This window comes from Notothenia rossii, assembly GCF_949606895.1.
Source record: "Notothenia rossii genome assembly, chromosome: 7".
Classification (NCBI taxonomy): domain Eukaryota; kingdom Metazoa; phylum Chordata; class Actinopteri; order Perciformes; family Nototheniidae; genus Notothenia; species Notothenia rossii.
Genome location: NC_136905.1, coordinates 65,910,369 through 65,930,991, shown reverse-complemented (window position 1 = coordinate 65,930,991; position 20,623 = coordinate 65,910,369).

Sequence of the window (20,623 nt, the reverse complement as noted above, 5' to 3'; positions counted from 1 at the left end):
CTGCAAAATGATTGTGGACTGCACCGACATCCATGTAGCTGCCCCCCAGTAAGATGAACCAAGCAAAGTTGACATACTCAACATACAGCTTTGCTCTTAAGTTTACATGAAGAATTTGGGAAATATTGGTAATAACAGGTTTAAATGATTATTAGTAATTAATTATATAATTGTCTCATTGTAGATGAGCAGACAGGGAGCCAGACGAGAAAAGCAGAATATGCAGCTGCCATTTTCCACATGGAAAAGAGAAAGGGCCAAGTGTATTTGAGTGGACAAAAGAGAAATCCCAAATATGAAAAATAAAATTATACAATTTACAGATATTTATACAAATATATATATATATCCTATATACACCATGTATAATGATGGTGTATGATGTAGAAGGAAGTGTGGTAGATAACAAGTAAATATAGTTACATACAGATCCATGTTACAGCAAAAGATGGAATAACTAAGAAGCACGCAGTATAATAATAATTACACGCAACAATTAAATAACTGCTCAGCATCTCCACCACAATCCCAATCTGCTGTGTCCTGTTTTCCTCCCCTCTGCATAACACCCCATCACACATACGAAACACAACGCAGAGTCCGAGGGTGTTAAGAGTATGTTTATTTAAATGTCCTCCTCTCTACTGGCCAACACAGGGAGCATATGCTGGGTGTAGAATTGTTCCAGGAGGAAGAGATTTCCATGCCATGCAGGGTCTTTGGGGATGGGGATGATGATCGCCTCCTTCGTGGTCCACAGTAGCAGAGACTCCGGTCTGTGATGTGCAGCTGTTATATAATTTACAATACATTTTTGAAAAACATTTGATCAACAAAAAAGGATTTGGTCAGGATCTAGAGTCAGTGTGTAGTTTATTAATTAGTCAATGCTCTCTACATTAGGAAAACACATACCAGTGTACCAGAGGGAGTCACACACAGCTGTGCCTAGATAACCAAACAAATTGACAACAGAGATGCAAACTCATCAGGTATGAAAAAGGTGACAAGGATCCGAGCCCCCTGACCCCACAGAATATCGGCTTTAAAATTAGGAATAACAGAGGATTTTAGGAGTCAGAACAACTAAAGCAGCAGTGTTAATAATAACAGAAACGCCATAGAGTCACATCTAATAGAAATATGTAAAAAGCATTTATTTTAATTGTGTAGCAGTCAGTTTATAATTTTGGCAGCACTGTTGAGAATTTTGAAAATGTATTTTCATGCCTCTGTGCAAGGCTTAGTCTTTCTATCTTTATAGCCACTGGTGTAAAGTAACTAAGTTCATAAACTCAACAAGTACTATAATTGGGCACAATTTTGAGATACTTGTACTTTACTTAAGTATTTCAATGTTTTGCTACTTTGTTCTTCTACTCCACTACAGTTCAGAGGTAAATGGTGTACTTTTACTCCACTACATGTATTTAATCACTTTAGTTACTTTACAGATGTGGATGAATGATGTGAAATATAATCAAGTGTTAAATCAGACTTTAGTTCCACCTGGAGTAAATCCAAAAGCTACCCTGCAGTATACAAAGTCATTCAAACTAGCTGCACCTTTACCAGATTTGATAACACTTTAATGATCAATCATTATAAAACATATCATATCTATTATTCTGAAATGGACCAATCTGCACAATGACTACTTTTACTGTCGCTACTTTCACTATATTTTGATAATAATACTTTTCTACTTTTACTTGAGGAACATTTGGAATGCAGGACTTTTACTGTAACAGAGTATTCCTACACTCTGGTACTTCTACTTTTACTCAAGTACAAGATCTGAGTACTTCTACTTTTACTCAAGTAGCCTACACGATCTGAGTAGGCTACTTCTACTTTTAGTCAAGTACAAGAACTGAGTACTTCTACTTTTAATCAAGTACAAGATATATACTTATACCACCTCTGTTTATAGCCTATGAAAAAAACGATTAGAAAACGAAGGCTAAAGCTAACGTTAGCAGATAGTGACAATGTATGCTAGTTAGCTAGCTAGCTCAACGATAATATTGCGACGGGAAAAAAAAACTTTTCAGTGCATATCACGCTCTGCCGCTCCGACAGGGAGCTCTACTCTGAACACCTGAACGGCCCGTTCTAACAGCTGTTCACCAGCGGTCCAGTCTGTGCCACAGTGACTCCGGACGCACAGTTAATATTAACGAACGCACCGTAGGTAATGTAGCTGCGGAAGCTAGACCATCATCGCCGAGCAGCAGAGGCTTATTATACATCATGAGCAGAGCCGACAGGCAGGAAGACTCGAGCACACAGCTCGCGCTTCATTATAATATATAAAAAAAGCTCGCGGCCACACATTAATCCAGGTCCCAGACCCCCTCCCATACCCCAAAATATTTTTATTGCAGATCTACATGAATCACACAAACTACCTATTTTGGATTCAAAACGGAGAATTTCGCCGAAAGGTGACAAGTTTGCAACGAGATGTAAAAAGGAGATCACACATAGGCTATAGTCGATATAAAACTGGCCGCTTCAATCTGAAGAGCAACTAAAACAAAACACGGGAGTGAATCTTGTTCTTGTGAACACTAATGTTATCCACAGCATACAGACACCACGAAGTTCTTAAGAAGAAAACTAGTTGCTAAAACAAAACACGTTAGTGTACCTTGTTAGCTAGCTGACATTAACCTTAAACATTGCACTCATATTATTCACTGAAACATTGTAAAGCCGGTCCCGCATGCTGGCTCTTACAGAACCGCTCCCTTTCGTGTATGTACAGCTCTCAACATGCCCAGACTTGTAGTGATTTTCACCTCGTTTTATACTTTTTCGCCTCATTCTGAAAGAAACAGGTGAAATTTACTAACGTGACAGCCATCTTTGTGATGGTGACGCGTATTGTGCGAGACCAGAGACCTGTAGTTCACTGAGCGGTTTCACACAAAAAAAAATTAACTTCGCAGTTTTACGACACATTTTTATTTTTTTGACTTGCAAAATGTTCTTTTAATTTGACAAACATCATATGTGTCATTCGTGGCACAATTCAAACGGGATCGAAAGATGACTTTTCTCTCTCCATTGACGTCAATGTATAATTTTCCGCTTCCGGGGTCCCTTGGGTCGGAAGTAGATGGGCGGGACTTCGCCTCTCTATACAAAACTAGGACGATATGAAGATCTCATGTCAAAATAATTGTGATAAATGAGACAGAACTGGACGGGACCTACTGTCTGTGAGATAATTTTCTGTTGGTTTGGTTCTTCTGATAAAGGTGTGAATATCTAAATAATATACCACCATATGCTATTGTCATTAGTTGTGTCCCTGTTCTTCAAGCTAAGGCATTGCTAAATGAACAACTCTTGGCTTACAGAGTGGTAACATGAGACCGATTTTTATATATAAAGGATAAATCTATTTTAATTTCATAATTTATTTTAAATATTAACAATATAATAAAATAAATGGAAATATATATATATACCGGTAAATATTTAATATAAATACCTTGTGTGTGTGTGTGTGTGTGTTTGTGTGTTTGTATAGCTATTGCTTTATCTGCTTAATGTTATTTTCATATGAGAGTCCATGATTATAAGTATGCAGTATCATAACTACATCTTTGATGTTTATAAAAAACCAAACCGTTTGAAAATTGGTTGAAAATTGAGCAAGCTATGGTGATTTAAATAGTAAACCATAATGTTATGAATGAGAGCGCTACCTGTAGCAAGATGGCGGCCATGTGGCAACGTCGGTCTCCATTGGCCAGCAGCGCTGGTGAGTCATCTAGTGTTTATATATATCTATGGCGCCTTAAAGTTGTTTGTAATCCGCCAAAAAACCGAGAGAAGAAGAAGAAGAAGGCGAAGAAGAAGAAGAAGAAGAAGAAGAAGAAGAAGAAGAAGAAGAAGAAGAAGAAGAAGAAGCCGACTCGGAGCTGTCCGACTTCAGGCGAGCTTTTTGAGACCTCCCCTGGCTGCGATCGGCTATTCTCGTCTACTTTCGAGGCGAGCCGCAACGCGTCTCAAACAAGCCTAATGTGTTCAGTTTGGAGGACGGCGCATATTGGCTTTTTTTTATCAAAATGTGATTGGAGTTTGTTGTCAACCTTACCACGGTACTTAGGAGACGTACTTTGTGTCTGCACAACGTTTGTTCATGTCTGCCAATATCGTTCCAACTTTACTCAACTTCATTTTGTATCTATAAAAAGAATCAAAATGACATCATACGTCATGAACCATTTTTGGATTCATCCTAAAGTGTCTTGAGACCGATTCAATACATTTTAAATGTAGCAGGGCTGCCAACACTCATGCATTGAGCGTGAGAGTCGCGCAATTAACCCATATCTCACGCACTGAAGGATTATTTGAATTATTTGAAGGATTAAAGTAACGTGTTATGGCAGGAAAGTTCAATCTGGTATATTCATTTTAATGTCACCTTATATAGAATGTGTGTTAAACTTGTGATTTCTGCATTGAGTGACTTCTGCCTTGCACATACCAAGAAGAGGCCCCCAGGGTCTCTCTGTTAATTATCAATAGTCCTTGCAATCAACAGGGGAATTCCCGGATACATTTTCAGATATAAGGCCGTTATAGTCTTGTAGAATTAATGTTTATCTCCTACACATACTGCAGGCCTTGAGACTTGGGTTACCCAGCAGTAAACAAGATAAAGGTCCTTTTGAGCTTATCAATAAAATGTATTCATTCCTAGTAAGCTGACTTTGGGGTGAAGGGAAGTTCAGGGAAGCCATTAAGCCACAAGAACAATTAACTTCTGTTAAAGATACATGATACGATGTTTGTGTGTTGAAGATGTTTAGGGGGAATGAGTATGTGTCCTGTCAAAGAGTCCTCTGTCATGACTCCAAATCATTGATTGGGGGATCTGCCTAAGGGCAGAGGGACAGAAACACACACACACACACACACATGCGCACAGAAGCAACAGATGGAATCAACAAACTGACTTACTACCTGGGATCCCGCCCAGAAGGGAAACCGACCAATGGAACACTGCCAACTCACTGTCTAGCTCGCTCAGAAGGGAACTCTGTGTATAAATGTTGTGATCATTTTGAAGATCGGCGCTCTTGTTTCTGACTGGCCGTTCCTGAGACGTGTCTCACACGGTGGTAGAACCTGAGCCCGGACTACTCTGCAGAGTGCTTCGTGATTCGGTGATGTATTTGTATGTTTGCACCATTAAAGCAGATTATTGTTTAACCCTTATCCTGGCTGCTTTGAATTTTTCCTTCTTTTGAGAACCCGCTCATATAAGAACGGCGCGGAGCAGAGATTCTGCCCCAACAGCACTCACGCTGTTAAGTGTTGCATACATCAAAGTGTGTCTAAAAGTATCTTAGTAACACAAGAAAAAGAGGAAAAAGCATTGATGTTAACAAAACTGGATTGATCAACTCAAATAGTGTTAAAATCTAAAAGTGCCCTTAAAGAAAATGTATTCAGACTAAAGTATTTTATTTTCAAAAATGTTTAAGGTTTTGCATACATAAATGAAATACATAATTAAAAAAAGCCATAATCTGCCTAGGCCATTAAAAAAAGAAACCGAAGGCTACTATTCAGACAAAAGTATTTTATTTTCAAAAATGTTTAAGGTTTTGCACACTGTTCGAAATGGGGGGGAGCCAGGGGGAGCTTGGCTCCCCCGAAGAGGGAGGGAGCTCCCCTGAAGGCCGACTTTTGAGATAAATAGGGGAGCCCAAAACAATCGTGCATATTTGTGTCACACAGATTAGAAATGTTGAGTTTCTGTAAATAAAAGTTCTTGAAATAAATAATAGTTATTGTTCATTACAGTTTCTGAATATTTGTTTTATATTTGTGAATATTTCTGGGTGTTGCCATCTGTACGTGGCGGCGCTGCATTCTTTACGCTACTTACGTTGCTATGGTTACGGTGGCGATACCGGCGCGGTATTTGAAATGTTCATATTGATATTTTTTTAACAATGGCTTTGTGATAAAAAATATGGCAAAACGAAAACAGCCATGCCTCGCAGCTTTTGGATTCACAAGCAAAGAAGCGAAGGAGTCTAAAAATGACAACGTGAACGGAAAACAACTTTTAGTTGGCCGGTTGTAAGCGGCGTTAGGGTCGAATTTGACAGCTCCTCACAGAGTTGAGTAAAGTTGGGACGATATTGGCAGATTCAGATTTCACGGATCAATAACTCATGAACAAAACGTTATTCAGACACAAAGTACGTCTCCTAAGTACCGTGGTAAGGTACTACAATCACATTTTGATTAAAAAAAACCAGTACGTGCTGTCCTCCAAACTGGACACATTACATTGGTCTGGGGCCGTATTCACAAAGCATTTTATCTTACCACTATAAGTGTCCTAACTCGCGCTAAAACATTTTACGTAGGAGTTTTTTCTTAAAAGTTATTCACAAAGCCGCTGAGACTTACTCATACTAAGGATAAATCACTAAGAGTGAACTAAGAGTGACGCGCCGTTGCTATGGATTACGTCGATTCTCGTGCATGAGTTTAGAAGCGGTCAGTACGGTGATTGGTTGTTCAGAGCAGGCGGTCTCGGTGAAAGTCATCCGCAACATCCCACAAACGAGCCCACTAAAACAAGGAACTAGAAATGTATTCCTATCAAATAGTTATGGACAGTGCAGTTAGCAGAATACACGCATGATGACAAGTTTGTGCAGACCACGATAATGACGTTGTATATGCACGTTAAAGAGAGAAAGCAAACAATGAAAATACGTAAATTGCATTAAATCAAGGAGGCAATTAAAATCACCCCGCAAACTATTATCCAATGAGCATATTTCCAGCACTTAAACACTTTCAATAACAGCTCATACCGCCGTTAAAGCCCCCCTATCATGATGAATGAAAACAATCTGCGTGTTGATGGAATGTACTTTCTTTCTATTGACGAACACGTCTTCATCTTTTGTTGGCGCAATTATTTTTATGTGCGTCCCGTCAATAGCACCGACCGCACTGGGCATACCTGCAATTGCCATGAAGTTGGCTTTGATCCTGTGTAGTTGTTGATTGTCCAAAGGAAACCGGATAAACTGTTGGATGATATGTGGTCTAGAGAGCGCGTTGATGGTTTGGTTTATGGCACGGCTGACTGATGGTTGCGATATTCCTAAATCGTCGGCATTGCAAAGTTGCATTTTCCCTGTTGCTAAATATCGTAGTGTTGCCAAACATTTTATTTCCGGACTAATCGGGTTATTCCTGTTAGTCGGGGATGTTATTGCATCCTGCACTAATTCCACAACAAGTTTGATACCCTCACGATTTTGCCTATATCTCTTGATCAATTCACAGTCTTCTATTGTCTCCAAAACATTTCGTCTCGCAGCCATTTTCAGATTCTTTGTGAATAGGTCTTACTGAGTTAGGAGTCCTCTCGAGGACTTTTAAGCTCTCCTAAACTTAGGTGCTACTTTTAGGCCTAAAATACTTTGTGAATTGCTCTTAGTGAATAAAATTAGGAGTCCTAAATTTAAGACTGACACGCCCATTATGTTTAGGAGTTTCTCCTAAATTCGCCAGTTAGGAGCTACTTTTAGCCCTAAGATCCTTTGTGAATACGGCCCTTGGTCTCTATCCGCAGCCGGAGAAGAAACGAGTGCTCAGGGAACGTCTGCAAAGTGCAACTCAGAAAAAAGAGAATACAATAATATACAATCACTTCACATTTATAGAGTATATTTCTACCAAATTCACTACACACATCAATCTCCTGTTGGTCATACTACAGCAGAGAGTTTGGAAGCATGTGCTTTTTAATAATTTTGGGGAATATTTATTATGTAAAATCTTCAATAAATATGGTATAATCTTCAATATATTCACTATTATACAGTGGAGTGCTACCAAACTCACTACACACATCAATAGTCTCCTGTTGCTCATACTACAGCAGAGAGTTTGGAAGAATGGGCTTTTGAATAATTTTGGTGAATATTTCTAATGTAAAATCTTCAATAAACATGGCATCATCTTCAATAACGTTACTATTATACAGTATAAATATTCACCACAATTATTCCAAAACCATATTCTTCCAAACTCTCTGCTCTAGTATGACCAACAGGAGACTATTGATGTGTGTGTTGAGTTTGGTAGAAATATAATAGTAACGTTATTGAAGATTATACCATATTTATTGAAGATTTTACATTAGATATATTCCCCAAAATTATTCAAAAGCACATTCTTCCAAACTCTCTGCTGTAGTATGAGCATCAGCAGACTATTGATGTGTGTAGTGAGTTTGGTAGAAATATACTGTATAATAGTGACGTGATTGAATATTATTGTATTCTCTTTTTTCGGTGTTGCACTTTGCAGACGGTCCCTGAGCACTTGTTTCTTCTCCGGCTGCGGAAAGAGACCAATTTAACGTGTCCAGTTTGGAGGACAGCACGTATTGGCTTTTTTTTATTATCAACATTTCATTGTAGTTCGTTGTCAACCTTACCACGGTACTTAGGATAAATATAATTTGTGTCTGAATAACGTTTTGTTCATGAGTTATTGATCCGTGAAATCTGAATCTGCCAATATCGTTCTAACTTTACTCAACTTCCACACCGAGGGAGAGGCCTGCCGATGCGGAGCCTGAAGAGGCTTCAACAACGGCCACAGCCGCCGGCGTATTGACACCGTCTGTAGTAGAGTGATTTTATAGCAATTGATCGAATCTGCGCTGCTGCGCCAGTCAACAGAGTGTGCTTGTGATATATTTAGTATCAGGATGTGCACTGAAAAATAGGGCTCCCCCGAAAGCAAATGGGTAATTTGAACACTGGTTTTGCATATATAAAAAGTGTATCTTACAGTTCCTTTTGTGAGAGAATTACACACAAATCTGCAGTGTCAGTTTTTCAAAATCAGATACAGGTCAAGAAAACGCATAGAGGAAGTATGGTGCTGGCTCATTAGCCCCTCTCACTCTTCTTAGAATGATCCTGTGCATTTTTAAAGTTGAACTCCTATCCCCTTATAAACCAAAATAACAATAGCCCTTAATTAGCACTAATCATTTAAAAAACCTTAAATCTAATTTAGAGAGGACAAACTAAAACTGTAAGGTGACTGTTTTAAACTAATTCCACGCACAACTTCAAAGAGACTGCCTTAATCAACACCTAGATTAAAATCAGAGGTGTAGTGCCGAGGACATGGAGTCGGAGGCGATGCAATGGAGATGTGAAAGGGAACTTTAATAGTGAGCAGAATAAGACATGTTGTCGGGTCGCAGCCCGGGTCAACAAGAGAAAGAGCCAAGAGGGCACACACCATATATAAGTAACCCATAACATGTCCGTGTGGGAACAATAACCGCAACTGTAGTTCCCAGTTTGAATTATGTCCCAGTGGTTAAATACGTGGTCACCACACAAGCCCCCCCAGAATTCAAACAGGGCAAAAATAAATCCTCGCGCCCGTGGAGGAAGCACCACAGGGGCCGACGAGGGTGTGGTCGCAGGCGAGGACCGGGCCATGGAACGGGCCCTGAAAGGGGGCCGCAGGAGCGGGTAGCGGTCCTAACGAGGGCACCCCCACCGGGGGCGGGCCGGAACGGGCCGTCGTAAGGGGGCCGCAGCAGGAGCTGAGGCGTCCCCGGAAAGCAGGAGAGCAACCCGGCTGCAGGCAGACGTGCCGCGGCAACGGGCATGAAGTCCTCAGCAGGCGCCGAGGCGTCCCCGGGAAGCAGGAGAGCAACCCGGCCACAGGCAGACGTGCCGCGGCGGCGGGCCTGAAGTCCTCAACAGGTGCTGAGGCGTCCCCGGGAAGCAGGAGAGTAACCCGGCCGCAGGCAGACGTGCCGCAGGCAGACGTGCCGCAGGCAGACGTGCCGCGGCGGCGGGCATGAAGTCCTCAGCAGGCGCTGAGGCGTCCCCAGGAAGCAGGAGAGCAACCCGGCCGCAGGCAGACGTGCCACGGCGGCGGGCATGAAGTCCTCAGCAGGCGCTGAGGCGTCCCCGGGAAGCAGGAGAGGAACCCGGCCGCAGGCAGACGTGCCGCGGCGGTGGGCATGAAGTCCTCAGCAGGCGCTGAGGCGTCCCCGGGAAGCAGGAGAGGAACCCGGCCGCAGGCAGACGTGCCACGGCGGCGGGCATGAAATCCCCGGGAAGCAGGAGAGGCCAGACAGGGTCCCGGAGCGTGCCACCCATGGGCCGATGGAGCATGGGCGACGTCCGGAACTGTTAAGGCGAGACGGGGTCCAGGAGTGCACCACCCAGGCATCGATGAAAACCTGAGTGGCGTCTGGAACCACCATCGATGTGGTGAAAAAGGTGAGAGTGTCCACATGAGGTCAACCGGCTGATCGAACCTCCTCTCCGGCACCAGAAAACTCAAAAGGGCCGATAGCCGTTAGCACTAGCCGTTAGCAATAGCCGTTAGCATTAGCCGTTAGCCCTAGCCGTTAGCCGCTAGCTAGCAGCCATGGGTAGCTACTAGCCGTCGTTAGCCCCACGTGGTTAGCCGCTAGCTGGCAGCCATGGGTGGCTGCTAGCCGTCGTTAGCCCCACGTGGTTAGCAGCCGGGATGTACAGCCGCACGCCCCGAAGAACAAACCCACGAGGTAGCAATGGGGTTGCTGGTCGACCCAGCATGTCGTGCCTCGTCCCCCCGTTGGATACAAAGCCGTTGCGGGAACGGCGAGCAACGTCTCCAGCCGGGTGTTACAGAATGGTTTAGGCTAGGTTGCAGCTCCACCCTGTGGACGTATTGTGCCTGTGTTATATATATATCTGCCTCACGTGACTCTACCCCAGTTGTATGACTACCTGCTTAATGTGAATACACGGCGTTGAGACACAGCCTGATTTGCCTTGTTTATTAATGCACCTACATCTACAAACATGGTGTCAGAAGCTCAAATAGGACCCAGCTGTGGATTGCATGCTACTGTCCGTCGCTGAGACGGCGTGCCTTTATTTGTTTTGGTGAGGTTTAGCAGTTTCAGTTAGCCTGTTAGCATTAGCGTCACGTTGGAACAATGGCATCCAGCATCCCACCTCCGGAGCCTATGAAGATGGCGGGGGACATCCACGGCAACTGGGTGAGCTTTCGAGCAGAATTTGAGGATTATCTGCTTGCGACCGGGCTCAGCGAGAAAGAAAAGCCGGTACAAGCAGCTGCGCTAAGGAGGCTAATGGGGAACGACTGCCGCCATGTTTACAAACACAACCTGGGACTCACCGCGGACCAACAAAAGGATGCGGGTGATATACTGGTGGCACTGGAGCAATACTTCACGCCCGCAAAGAACGTAATCTTTGAGAGGTACGTTTTTGGCAACCTTAAACAAGAGGATGGAGAGCTCTTGGATGCGTTTGTTACCAGGCTGAGGGAAAAGGCTGCCTCTTGTGAATATGGAGCTTTAAAAGATGAACTCATAAGGGACAGGCTTGTTCTCGGGATAACTGACGAGGGTGCTAGACGTCGTTTACTAAGGGAAAAGGACCTTAAATTGGACGAGGCCATTAAAATTTGCCGTGCAGCCGAGGTCATGGACAGCAAGTTAAAAACCATGTCACTGGGCAGCTCTGGACCTGGAGACAGCGTTAATGCCACACAAGGACAGCGATATGGACGGAGGTCTGCCAGCAGGCCATCCGAGTCCACCAACACATCTGCACAACCACAGAGCATGAGAGACGCTGGCGAATGCAAGTACTGTGGCACACGGCAAGCGTGGGCGGGACCTGTGCCCTGCTTTTTGTAAATCGTGCCGCTCGTGTGGCACTGCTAACCATTTAGCAAAAGTATGCATGAAAAGAGGCCAGCAGGCACGCCAGTTGAATGCTGTGGATGACCCGTTGCCAGGGGAACTGGAGGACAGCGATGAGAGAGACGTGTACACAGCGGAGAGCGTGGGGGCTGTGAACACTCAAGGTAAAAAGTGGTTTGTCAACCTGCCACTGCAAAGTGGGGTTCAGAGGTGCCAGCTCGACTCTGGAGCCACTTGCAATGTGATGAGCATCAAGGACAAGACGAGACTGGCGTCTAGAACGCCTCTTCTGAAGAGTCTCACCAGATTAAAACTATACAACAGTGAGTGGATAAGCTCATTAGGTGTGTACAGCACACAATGCGTCATTAGGGGTAAGACGCACAGACTGGACTTTGAGATCGTGCATACTGGCCAGAGGCCCTTGCTTTCGGGTGAGACATGTGAGAGACTTGGTCTGATACGCTTCACCATTCCTGAGGAGCTGAATAAGGTGGAGCACTGCAGGAAGGGAGACCTGACCAAGGAGTGTCTTGTCAGCACCTACCACGACGTGTTCACCAGCCCTGTTGAGTCTCTGCCTGGTGATATTCACTTTGAGCTGGACAGCACTGTGACACCGGTGCAGTGTGCTCCCAGGAACGTTCCAGTGGCCCTCAAGGCAGCTGTTAAGGCTCAGCTTGATCGATATGAAGAGGAGGGACACTTGACCACAGTCACTCAACCCACGGACTGGATTAGCAATCTAGTCATAGTAAAAAAGCCAGACAAATTGAGACTATACATTGACCCGAAGCATCTCAACCGTGCTCTGAAACGGTCCCACTACCTTATGCCCACTTTAGATGACGTGTTGTATAAGCTGCCAAAGGCACGTATATTCACCCTGGTGGATGCACGTGATGCATTCCTGCAGTGCCGCTTGGATGAAGAAAGCAGCCTGATGACAACATTCTGGACACTGTGGGGTAGGAAACGCTGGCTGAAACTTCCTTTCGGTGTGTCAGTTGCCCCGGAGCTGTATCAAAGGAAGCAGCATGAGCTGCTGGCTGGCTTGACAGGGATTGAGCCCATAGCTGATGACATCCTTGTAGTCGGCTGTGGGGACACAGAGGATGAGGCCAATCGCGACCATGACACAAACCTCATCGCTCTGATGGACAGATGCAGGGAAGTAAAGCTGAGACTGGGCCTGAAAAAGCTGCAGTTCCGAGTGAAGGAGGTCCGCTTCCACGGCCACATACTGTCCGCGGAGGGCCTCAAGGCTGACCCTGACAAAGTCAGGGCGGTGCTGGACATGCCAAACCCCACAGACGCAAAAGGGGTCCAGCGGTGTGTCGGATTTGTGAACTATCTGTCCAGATTCATGCCACGCTTGTCAGCGGTATGTGAGCCGCTGAGGAGACTGCTGGACAAGGATGTGATGTGGCACTGGCTGCCCAAACATGATGCCGCCATGAAGGAAATCAAGGCACTGGTCACGGCGGTGCCAGTCCTAAGGTACTATGACGTCCGCAAGCCAGTCACCGTACAGAGCGACTCCAGTCAGGCGGGTCTGGGCTGCTGCTTGCTTCAAGGGGGACAGCCTGTCGCATTCGCCTCCCGGGCATTGACCCAAACAGAGCAAAATTATGCACAGATTGAAAAGGAGTGCCTGAGCATCGTATTCGCCTGCCAACGCTTCCACTACTATCTATATGGGAGGGGTGATGTGACTGCAGAGACCGACCACCGCCCGCTGGTGTCCATCTTCACCAAGCCCCTCCTCAGTGTGCCAAAGCGCCTTCAGAGCATGCTCCTCACACTTCAGAATTACTGCCTTGCGGTGGTATACAAGCCAGGCCCTGAGATGTACATAAGTGACACGCTCAGCAGAGCCACCACCCCGCCACAGAGAACAGACACACTGTACCAACGTGAAATGGTCTGCAGCATGCAGCAGGAGCAGTGTGCCATGGCGGCCATTCAGCAGGCAGACTATTTAAATGTCAGCAGCCAACGCCTGGCACAGATTCGGACACACACTGAGGAGGATGTGTGTCTTCAAACACTTAAGTCTGTCGTGCTGGAGGGATGGCCAGGACACAAAGAGGAGACCCCTGTAGCCGTCAGGGACTACTGGGCCGTCAGAGATGAGATAAGTGCACAGGATGGCGTGCTCTTCAGGAGTCAGCGCGTCATCATTCCAAAAGCTATGCGCCCGGAAATGCTGAGACGGATCCACTACAACCACGTGGGGGGCGAGGCGTGCTACAGGCAGGCCCGTGATACACTTTACTGGCCCGGTATGCAAGGGGAAGTCAAGGATTATGTGCAAAAGTGCTCTGTGTGCAATGAGTATGCACACGAACAACAGAAAGAGACTATGATGTCACACCCGCTCCCCACACGTCCCTGGCAGCTAGTAAGCATGGATCTGTACAGCTACGCAGCACAGAACTTCTTGCTCGTGGTGGACCATTATTCTGACTTTTGGGAGATCGACCTGCTCCCTGACCTATCAGCGGACACCACGATCCGTAGATGCAAGGCACAGTTTGCACGCTACGGTGTCCCAGACAGGGCCATTTCTGATGGTGGAGGCCAGTTTGCCGGTGGAGAGTTCCGGGCGTTTGCGAGAGAGTGGGGTTTTGAGCATGTCATGTCCTCACCGAGGCACCCAAAGGCTAATGGCAAAGCGGAGTCAGCAGTGAAAATTGTAAAGAGCCTGTGCAGAAGGGCAGACCGTGCCAAAGAGGACCCCTGGAGGGCCATATTGCATTGGAGAAATACGCCCACTGGGGGTATGCATTGCAGCCCAGCACAGCGGCTTATGTCGCGGAGACTGAGAACCCTTCTCCCTGTGGCCGACCAGCTACTGGTGCCTCAGGTCGTCACGGGTGTTCCTGACAAGCTGAAAGTGAAACATCAAGCAGCAAAGCTGACATATGACAGATCTGCCAAGGATCTGCCGGAGCTGAACGTCGGCCAGCCCATACGGATGAAGCCGCTCCCAGGAGACAGGACGGGCCGATGGAGGAGAGGTGTGTGCCTTCAGCAGTTGGGACTCCGGTCCTATCTGGTCGGTGTGGAGGGGACCACGTATCGGCGCAACAGGGTTGATCTTCGACCAGCAGAGGCGGCCCTTCTCCAGCCGTCAGTTCTCCCAGAATCGGCCCCGGAGCAGCCTGCGAGTGGGGGGAGCGCCAGAGAGGTCGTCTGCGTCCCCGAGGAGTCTCCAAGGCCATCACCCCCGAGGTCGTCGCGGTCTTCCCCGCAGACTGGGGGTACACCATGCCGTGAGTTACAGGGCCGGGCCTTCTCCCGGAGCGGACGGCTGATTAGACCTCCTGACAGACTTGACCTCTAGGACACACACACGCACTCACACACACACACTTGGACTGTTCGCACTCAAACACACATGGACGATAAAGATTTAAAAAAAGAAAAAAAAAAAGGAAGTGGAGAGATTGTAAAACAAATGTGATTGATTGTTCTGAGTTTATTGCTGATGTGTTCTGATCCAGCTATTATTGAAGTGTCTTTGCTAGGTGCACTATTTGTTGTTGAAATCATTTGATTAATGTTCTGTTTAAAGGTCAACAGTTTAATGGCAGTATTGATCCTGTGTTGTTACTTAACAAAAGGAAGGGAGATGTTACAGAATGGTTTAGGCTAGGTTGCAGCTCCACCCTGTGGACGTATTGTGCCTGTGTTATATATATATCTGCCTCACGTGACTCTACCCCAGTTGTATGATTACCTACTTAATGTGAATACACGGCGTTGAGACACAGCCTGATTTGCCTTGTTTATTAATGCACCTACATCTACAAACACCGCGCACCGAGCCTCAGTCCGCGTGCCGGTGGCAGCCACGGACGTCTCCGATCAAACCCCGGCATTTCGAGAAAGGAAAACGAGTTCCTTTTGCCGTGTTCGGCTCCGTCCAGGAAACTTCCCAAGACGTATCGGGGTCACCAGTGTAGTGCCGAGGACATGGAGTCGGAGGCGGTGCAATGGAGATGTGAAAAGGGGACTTTAATAGAGAGCAGAATAGGACATGTTGTCGGGTCGCAGCCCGGGTCGACAAGAGGAAGTGCCAAGAGGGCACACACCATATATAAGTAACCCATAACATGTCCGTGTGGGAACAATAACCGCAACTGTAGTTCCCAGTTTGAATTATGTCCCAGTGGTTAAATACGTGGTCACCACAGAGGCTTATAACACGCCGGTGTGAAATCACACCTGCCTGTTATAACACCTCAACCCTCACATCAAAGGATTAGACAACAAAAGCGCTACACAGAGGGTCATTTCACACCTACGTGTGATGACACCTCACCCCTCACATTAAAGGATCCCACCCAAAATAACAATAGCCCTTAATTAACACTAATCATTTTAAAAACCTTAAGAGAGGACAACTTAAAGTGTAATGTGACTGTTTTAAACTAATTCCACCACACATATATCTTATTTTATATCTTATTTTACCCTTATAATGTATTTACTTTAAAGAGTCCTCTCCTGCTGATATTCAGGTATGTGTCTGCATATGGTATCTCTGCTTTAAAGAGTCCTTTGTCCAGGTGATTAACGATGCTTCTTTTGTCCCCCCACAGAGTGAAACTCTGCCCTTGCATTGATCTTCAGTAGACAAAGCCTTGTATGTTTGTAAATGAATATTTAAATGTACCCTCACACTGTTGATTCTATGTATTTTAAGTGTTTACAGCTTTTCTTTGTTCTGATCAACTACACTGGATCTGCATACTTTGTCTGAATACAGCAGAAAAAAACGTTTTTATAAAAACTTCTCCTTTTTTTGGCATACAGCAAATTCTAATATACCTCCAATACAACCTCACATAACTTCATATTGGGCTTCCTTATAGTTGTGTGAAGTAATTAAACAATACAAAAAAGACAAGATCGTGGGGGCAATAGGATATTTAAAATGAGTATTACCCTCTACAAAGAGACTTTCTTATAGTTAATAAAGTAATCACACACTAGTTCACAAGCCCTACAACTAAAAGAGAACATCCTTAGTTATCACCATTCATATAAAACCTAAATAAGATCTTTTTAAATTAATATGAATACCCTCTTTGCAAACAGAGACTTTCTTGTAGTTAACAGTCTCACAGAAACTTAAAAAGAAACATCCTTAGCAAGCACAAATCATTAAAAAAAATCCTAAATCAAATTTAGAGAGGACAATAACATTTTTAGGTCTCTTATTGAGTGAAAATTAATGGCTGTTTATTTAGTTTGAGCGTATTTCTAACTCCACCCCCACTATCTTCGGGTCTCATATCATGTGACAGGAAGGGGTGGGGAAAGGGGGAGAGGCCGGGGCTGTGAGGGGACGGGGGCTAGACAATCTCACGCACAACTTCAAAGAGACTGCATTAATCAACACCTAGATTAACATCAGAGGGTTATAACACACCGGTGTGAAATCACACCTACCTGTTATAACACCTCAACCCTTACATCAAAGGATTAGACAACAAAGGTGCTACACAGGGGGGCATTTCATACCTACGTGTGATGACACCTCACCCCTCACATCAAAGGATCTCACACTAGGTGTGATATCCACCTCGAACAAAGGGAGGCGGGACTTAGCTCATTAGCATAAGTAGGGAGAGGTGAGACCTGTCACACCACCTGTCACTTTTTTGATTGAAGCGGGATGTGTACTACTACTCACCAGGTAGATGCATTTAACTTCAATATTTTAAAAAAATCTTCCCGGGGGAACATGCCCTCGGACCCCCCTAGAGGAGGTGAGGACCCCCCCACTTGTAAAATAGGACTTTACCTCTGCTTACACCTATATGCCATTTTATATGCTGTGAGCTGATTATCGAGCCTTCATTGTAAGAGTCGCGGGTACACTGTGTATATGTGCGCATTCCACTGTAGTGCCCGGTACATTAATGGGAAACCCTAGTTTGTACATCTTCAATACATTTGTAACACTGTACACATGAACGCTTCTTTTTTCGGTTCACCATAAAAAAAATCTCAATCCAAGCTGAACTCAAATGTTGGCAGCCCTGAATGTAGTGCTGTCTCCCTCTCATACCTCATTCACACCAACGGTGTTTCAGGGCCGGTTCGGAGCTGGAGCTTGAAAAGCACCGGGTTTTCCTCTTCACACCGCAGCGGAGCAGCCTCTTAGCTCCGGAATCCGGTTCATTTCGAGCACCAAAAAATTGTCCGGCCAGAGCAAAAGCACCGCATACATCACGCTTACGTCGAGGCGGGGGCAGGGGCAGGGGCAGGGGCGGGATCAGCTCCTGAACAACAACAAAAAGCCGGCGTTTTATCCAGTTTGTACACAACGATGGAGAAACTTAACAAGCAGCAGTGGTCCACTGAAGAGACCAGCTACCTACTGGGAATCTGGTCTTCCGAAGAGGTACAGATGAAGCTAGAGCACAATCGGCCATTGTTGTTGTTGTTGTCTGTGTCACCTGTGAGGGGTTTCCACGCGGTTTGGCTTTATGAAGCAGGCACGCAAACGGTTACGTCATGACGCAAACGATGACGCAATGACGCAGCACCAGTCGGACTCTGGGCTGTGTGAAAAGAGCCGGAGCTAAACCGAAGAACCGGTTCTGAACCTAAAAAGCTCTAGCACGGAGCTTGAACCGGAGTTGCGTTGGTGTGAATGAGGTACCAGTGGTACTTTGTACTTCTACTCCACCTCAATTCAGAGGTAAATATGGTACTTTTACTCCACTACATGTATTTAATATCTCTAGTTACTTTGCTGATTTGGATTGATAATGTAAAATATAATCAATACTGAAATAAGTTTTTTAACAGAATATTCCTACCCTTTTTTTATTTCTACTTTTACAAAAGTACACCAACTGAGTTCCTCTTCCACCACTGCTCCCTCCGAACTACTATTTCATTAGGAAATTATTGTATGTTTGGTTGAATACAATATTGCCATAGTAAATTCTTAAACCAAGTTTTCTAAATAAACTGTTCTTAATAGCTAATAGCTTACATCTGGTTTTACTTTTTGGGCAGTTTCCATTGTTGAACCTCTTACAGCATCAATAACACATTGAGTCAAATACCAGAACATAATACTCATCTTTGAATTCTCATCATGACGGAAGTTGTCTTTGAGCATACTGTAAGACCTATCATCTCTTGTGGTTTCTGTGTTTATTGACGCTCGCTGGTTCTTTTATATTGGCTTGGAAATTATATGCTTTTAAGTATTTTGGTCTTCTGTTTTTCTTCTGATGTTTCACTTAAAGAGATGACTTACCTTCTCAGAAATGTTAATTACTTATGTTTCATTTCCTGCCTTTACTGATCACACACTATAGAGTTACATGGAGGAAGAGACTCTCGAACGCCCTCCTGTGTTGAGGTGGCAGTGTTGTTTCAAATTAAACTAAGCCTAGACTTTTTTTAAACCGGTCATTTGACAATATTACTATAGACACTACTGTGCAATGTTACAAACTGTATTGAGTACATTTATATTTAATTGTAGAAGAGTCTTTCAACATGCTTGAATGGTGATCTAAATTAAAGTTGTTTTTGTAGGGGCTTTCTTGATAAGATATTGTTCTGTTTCCGAAACCTCTGGTGGTCATAACTGTAACTCGTCCTTATGGTGAAGGCAAGATTTCATCAAAACCAATTTATTATGGATTCAAGTTCTTTACATATATGTATGAACAACAATTATGAAGTTGTTGGCCATTACAATCTTGTATCTCAGTATCCCCCCAAGCTCATTAAATAAGTATTTTAAATATGATTTATGATATAAATATTTGGACAGTATTGCAAATAAATTAACTGAATACTGAATTATAAACAAACACAGAGATGTAAACTGTTTGTAAAACAAGAAGTAAAGTATAACATAACAGTAGAGTGGATAAGAAATGACTATTGATAATCAGAATGGTATTATGTAGACTATAACCATTTTGCTTTGTTGCATGTTATAGGCTATCTTTTAGAGTTATGAACACTCACCGCCATGAATCTTGTAATTCTGATATCTATTCATGATTCTGCGGGCTGCACCATCAGTCATTGCTGCATTTCATACTAATTGAGTAAGCTGTGAGGAAGGTGACTTAGCAGGAACCTCTTCAGCAGCAGACCGTCTTCAGGGCCTGAAGCTACCAAGGTCAGCCATATCAGGAGAGAGAGCTGCCAATCATCTGCTAAATCCTCGAGGAGGATATTTCCATCTCAAGCTTGTGAGTGGAGACGGGGGAGACCACAGGGCCACAGGGGGGTGTCATTGCTAACAACAGCTCTGTATCATCCAGCCTGACAAAAATACTTAGAAAATCAATTTCTGCCCTGCAGTGGACAAGAGGCATGTGGGCTGCTTATCAGTTTAAGCTGAGAGGTTTCAATTACTTCAACGTTATGCAGATGTCTAAAGCTGAATGTGTGGTCTAGTAATGATTGTAGCCATTACTTCTGAATGTGCAAGCCTTAGGACCTCATACTTAATCTTGACCATATCTTTCTTTTTTTGTTATAAATGTCTCCATTAGATCATATTGAGTAATAGCTGTAAACGTGTTAATTGTGTTGTTGTAGAATCGATGCAAGGCATCATTAAAAATGTTTTATTTCCTGTAGTTTAAAGGTACCTCTCTTTGAGCAATGTATAATTATTTGATTTCCCACTGATTCAATTGATAGGGCAAAAAAAGAGAATGAGATCAAGATTCAATGTTAAACAATTCAACGTGCTTTTAATACATTTACTGCAAAAATCTATGTGCATTGTCGCCCTCTTTTGGATTTGACGCACCACTACATCAACAATGAACGGCTTTTCAAGGACAAAGATAA